Below are 6,106 nucleotides of genomic sequence, written 5' to 3'. Positions count from 1 at the left end.
TGTAACACTAAGCATTTTCACATGAATCACAGACCACCACTTTATTTTCCACTTAGGGTGTTTATAAAATACCACTAAAATGTGTGGCTTGATTTCTCTGTATTTAGAAGCCCTCAGAACATATAGGCTTTATTGAAATTATATCATAATAAAAAAGCTGATGCAGTGGGCCTATGGGATACATAAGATATTGTGTTGGATATGGTTTAGGATAGGTCAGTTTGGAACACCATAACACTATTTCATAGACAAAATTCCACAAGTCTCACACAGGCAAGCACTAGAGCACCTGCATTGCGCTCACCTGGCTCTCTAAGGTCCCACGCCTGACTCAGCAGTAGCCTAGTCTGAGGCATTAATTGATGGGTTTTGTCGTCGGCTCTCCATCGTGCTGATGTTGCTTTCACCTTGATCCTTTTTTCATTTGGCAGTGGGCCTGCATGGTCTCCGACCGAGAAAAACAACATCCAACCGTCTGCCAACCGTGAGTAGGCCTATGTCAACCATATCCAGGACTTGGCTTGTGCAAGTGATTTGGGTGATCGAGGTGCCAGGTATGTTAAGCAAACTTTATTTACAGTTTGCTGATCAAAGAGAACAACCGCAACACTTTGACTCTGGCATTGAAAAACATTTGACTTTTCAAAGTAGGAAAATCATTTGCACATCGGAGTAGGCCTGTTGCAGGTGCGTGGGAATAATTGATATCAAAATAGAAACTCGCACACTGCTCTTTTATTCGGTTTAATTATTGGCCTTTGTCAGAGCTTTTCTTTTGTTTCTTTTTCAAAAGTAGAAATAGATCAAGTTCTAAGTTTGTTTGCAGTATTGTTGTTGCTTATTATGTCGTTTAATTAGTAGCATAGTAATGATTAGGGTAACTTGAAAGTCATTTCAGGTCATTGGTGGTTTGACTAGACAACATTCTAGCTGTCCATTGGTCCCTCTAAGGAAAAAAGGCAATGAACTTATAAAAAAAAGAAAATGAAAATAGCTTTCGTGTTGTTTTTCCTAAGGGGTGATGTTTTGGGTCACTAAGACCCCCCTTTAAGCACTACATTTTTTGAGCACATTCAATCAGTATGAACAATCAAATGGACCATGACCAGCAGTTCAGCATCTGTATTATTCCAAGGTAGGTTGCTCCCATTTTGAAAGGCTATTAATCAAATCAATCATATGGGAAAGCTTGGCTGCAAGTACCGAATGCTTGAAACAAAAAAAATCTTTCAGTATAAGAAAATGATCAGGAATCAAGGTAAGACCCAAGTGCAGACTGTGTGAAGTTACAATGCTTATTGTAACCACAGGGGCAGGCAAACGACAGGTCAAGGCAGGCAGGGGTCAATAATCCAGAGGGGGAGCAAAGGTACAGGACAGCAGGCAGGCTCAGGGACGGGCAGAGCGGTCAGGCGCAGGGTCAAAAACCAATAGGACAAGAAAACTGGAGGCTGGGACAATACAGGCGCTGACAGGGCGAACGCTGGTAAGCTTGACAAATAAGACGAACTGGCACAGACAGACAGAAAACACAGGTATAAATACCCAGAGGATAAGTGGGGAAGATGGATAACACCTGGAGGGGGTGGAGACAAGAACAAGGACAGGTGAAACAGATCAGGGTGTGACAAAAGTTGGAACATAATTGTGTTCATATGGTGCATGGGGTTCCAATGGTACATTTGTTATATTAGCACCCCCTTCAGATCAATTTCCCCAAAATGTAGGAACTCCAGTTGGGGTCTCAACTTACTGTTGCGAGTTAGAATAGTAGAATACACATGGTGCAACTTCAAAATTTGGTTTTGCATAAGCAGTTTTACTCTGTCAGTCACTGGTAGTCAGTCAATTAGCCCAGGCCAGCTAATTTATTTTTATTGCTAAATTAGTTTAGCGGCCAGCTATCTAAACTTGTTATCATGGTCGAATTAACGGCTGGGGGGGCCCCCATTGATTTTGTTAGTCAGTCTCACTATTGATACACCAGTGTGTCAGTCTAAGTAACATAATACAAAAATCCACATCAAAATCTGTGAGTTTAAGCTAGAGATATCATGTTTTTTTTTGCAAGGGCTGTGTCTCAATCCACCACATCTGCCTGTGTCGGCCTTCCGCATCAGTCGGACACCTCCATCAAAGTTGCCCTTCCCTGTACTAGCCTATGATATGGGAAGAGGGGGCAAGATAATGTTAATGTCAGTATGAGTCAGCATGACTGATGTTATGATAAAAAAACGATATAATTAAAATAAAATTGCATCCACGTGAAAAAGACAAAGAAAATGACTGGACACAAATAGGTTTATTTGGTTTAGGCATTGGAATCTGAGCATGGAAGAAAAGAGTAGAGGTACAGACATATTAAAAGCCTTTTAAACAAATACATCACCATATGTAGAGACTAAGCTGTATTACCCCATGTGATAATTCCAGAGGTTTGTATAGAAATGTATGAGTTTAACCCTGAGAAAATAGAAATCTTATAAGCAGCCATGGGTAGCAAGACTTCTAGTCAGTTGTAACCTACCAGGGGGAAGAGGAAAAATAGGAGCTTTCATATTTCAACTATGTGTGCGAGCAGATAGCAGCCTTAGAATGAATGAGCAAGAGTTGACACACTCTGATGCCTCTTAAAATGTATCGGGCAATTGAGCTCCTGGACACTTTGTATTTCTCTCATCCACCATGGATGACCAGAATACCAATGAGGGTAAAGCAGGCAGTGTAAGAGTGCCTGAGTGAGTACAATAGTGTGTGAAACTTGTGTATGTTTTTTTTTCTTGAGTGTTATGTACTAAATAGTCTCAAGAAAACATTGTGTCACCAAGATGGCCGACTTGTTCTATTTTTTTTACAAGGTTAAGAGATAATGAGCCAGACAGCTCAATTCATTTAACTTCTGTGTGAATATGGTGACAGAAGCACGGGATTCTCGAGCTGATTTATGTGATTCTGTGTCTTGAAATAATTAAATAAATACATCTGCAATGACGTTTGCTTTTTGTACCACACGGCCTGTGAAATGATCATGCAGAAAATGAGACAGCTCGGTCTCCGTGTGTGGCTACAGCTTTCAAACACATTACGTTAGTCACCCACTTTCTTTCTTGGCCCTGAGACAAGGACACATCCTCGTCTCTAAACAGTGTCGTATTACAGTTTCATGTTATATACTCACCAGAGGTATGGTTTCAGAAAGCAAAAGAAATCAACTTTAAAGCATTGTTTTTTTTTCTCATTGGTCCTAGCAATCAGTTTCTAGTTCTCTACATTTGTTTTGATTTGTTTCTATCCGATGGGCCTCGTGGGCAGATGAGTATCACTTTGTAAGGCTTTGCCAAGAAAAAACTTGAATTTGTTTAAAAGCTCTGTTAGGGTACACGTTATCTTTAAAGTATTATGTTTTCTCACCAAAATCCCACCTTCTTGCCCAAAACCCAACACGTGTCCGTGTTTTTCTCTTCATTTCTAACAAATTGTTTTACATCATCCTTACATTTCTACAAACCAAAAAAATGGGAAAGGGGTTACGATAAAAAACTTTTTTTTTTTTAAATTCACATAAAGTCTCAGTTTTGGTCACTTTTCCTGTCTACAGCAGTCAGAAGAAAATGTTGAGGAGGATAAATACATTTTTAAAAGAAGAACCAGCAAAGATTTGTATTAATGAGATATTTAGTTCTGCCGCTAAATGGCTTCAAACTAAAAATAAAAATAGTTTAAAACATCTCCCAGATCACAACACTTTTTTTTTCTTTCTTTTGATATCACATTTGTTTCACCCCTTTCAATTCTAAAATAAGAAACGAGACCTGGAGTAAAAGTCTTTGTCAGACTTTTATACTGCAGTGTTTTTGCTAAACCTTTGACATGAACCTTGAGGACTGTAGAGCTTTATTAGGAAACCACCTCTTTTGGTCCTTTTCCTTGGAATATGGGAGCCACTGTGGGCCTATACAACCGTTTTTATTTTGTACCAATATACCCTGTTAAAGACTTTAATAACAGTTCAGTTGCATGTTTAATACAACCAAGTGCGAGTAACAAGCACTTGTCTGATACTTAGACCTAAAATAGTTATGTTCTTTGGTTTATCCCGTTATCTTCTGTTAACAATTTAAAGCTGTTTTAGATGATTCCTGTTGGCATATTTTGCCCTCAAGGTTCACAAACTGTCACAGAGTACACACATATACATACATACTGTCATACATACACGGATGATCCTGTGCTTTGGTCATGAGTAAATGTCATCAAAGGTAAAGACTATGAATGTTAAAATATGTAAAAGGTATTTGGTCACAATAGTATTTTTCATAAGACAGCTAGTTATTTGGCAATTTCAACTCTACTATTAGAAAGAGAAAGTAAGTACTCATTTTTGTATCAACATAGAACATCTCCTTGAAAATATATCCCATTTTCATTTGGTTACTCTTTAAAGGTTAAAAGTCATATTCAACAAAATGTGATAGTTCCATGTCAAAAGGGGCAAGCCAAGAAAGCCATACAAAAGGACTTGCTTCTATTAAACAAGGCTAATTCACGTATCCTATAATGGCAATTAAATCAAAAAGAACGTTTTTGGCTTAGGTTCAGTTAAAGCACTCTTCATACTGGCTACCCCTTAATACAGGAACAACAAAAAAATCTGAAAACAATGGCGTAGTTTATCTCTTAAAGGAAGGTTATGAAGGAAAAAAACGAAAACCATTACAAATTGTACATCTTTGGACATCATTCAGCTTGGTTTTCATATAAAAACTTTTTGGGATAGGCTGACGAGGTGTTCTATAGTGGAAAGTAGTGCCATGTCCATGCCAGGTCAGTATCTCCATTAAACTCCCTGGAAACAACATTTTCAGCCGTCGGCTCAAAGCACCCACAAGTTCCCATGGAAACCGATTTGGCATCTGGAGAGCCAACCAATCAGTATGGCCTAGAACAATCACCTGTTTGGCTTTGTGTCGGAGACCTTTCGAAATTCCATCGGGTTTGTGTGGACAAAACAAGCAAGTGAATTTACCCTTTTTTTAAGGATGACCACCTCTTGTTTTTTTTTGGAGGACTCTATGAAAAAGGCCAGAGCATATCTAATTTCCTTTCATAACGGGGCAAAGGATCGTAGATACATTCTTTCGGGTCCATGTTTTCCATAAGGTACCATCCAATCTCACAAATACATCTTTGGAGATGGACATTGGTACAACATAGGAGGTGTTGTCGCAGGTATGATCACCAAAACGGCATGCCTACATCTTGAAGGAAATTGACGGAGAATTACCAAACCTGTTGGACCCCCTCAGGCTTCGAACTGGACGGAGTTCTGCCTCAGCAGGTCCCTGGTAAGGACAAAGGCTTGTGCTCGTGACAAAGGATGGAGTGGGTTTGGCTAAGGCAAGTGGACAGGGTGTGGGGATGGTAACGCTCAGCCACTGCCACAGTTTGGCTCTCCATGGCAGTCATTCAGGTGGGCATCCTGATGCTGGGCGGTGGCTGGCACGGGACTCTGGCATTGGCACAAAAAGTGAGGGGGAAGGGGGGATCAAGGGTATAGGATTTATTTTGGGGTTCTGAGGTAGGCTTGCTAAAGCAGCATCCATCAGGCTAACGTTAGCCTCAACTGTGACTTGGACAATCACATCAGACTGAGGTAGCTATCTTTGGAGGTAGATTTTGGTTAGAGTGGTTTGGGTAAATGTGGGGGAGGGTTGTGGTTGCCTTAAATGGTTCCTCCGGACATTGAGGCTAGTATGGTGATAAAGACAATCAACTCAATAAGGCTATTAGCAAGGCCGCGTCGTCACTTGTGTCTATTAAGTATTGCAGAGCTAAGGCTAATTAAAGATAATGTAATGTTCCCTGACAAGAAGTTAGCAGGAATTCTCAGTGGAGTTTAGAACACTTAGTGCAAAGATTTCCTAAGTGGACCGGAACGTATATAGAGATCCTAAAAGGCCCCAGTAAGTCATTATATTTGGCATCAGCTGGGGCCTTATTAGCACAGTGTGAATGCATGTACTGTTACCAAGGGGACATAATTGAAACAGAACATTTTGGTTATATCTGCTCCCCTTGGCAAGATAAGAAAGCCCAACATAATAGG

The sequence above is a fragment of the Oncorhynchus mykiss genome, chromosome 30 (genome assembly GCF_057628025.1).
Source record: "Oncorhynchus mykiss isolate SJ-2025 chromosome 30, ASM5762802v1, whole genome shotgun sequence".
NCBI lineage: Eukaryota > Metazoa > Chordata > Actinopteri > Salmoniformes > Salmonidae > Oncorhynchus > Oncorhynchus mykiss.
Note: the sequence above shows the minus strand (reverse complement) of the source record.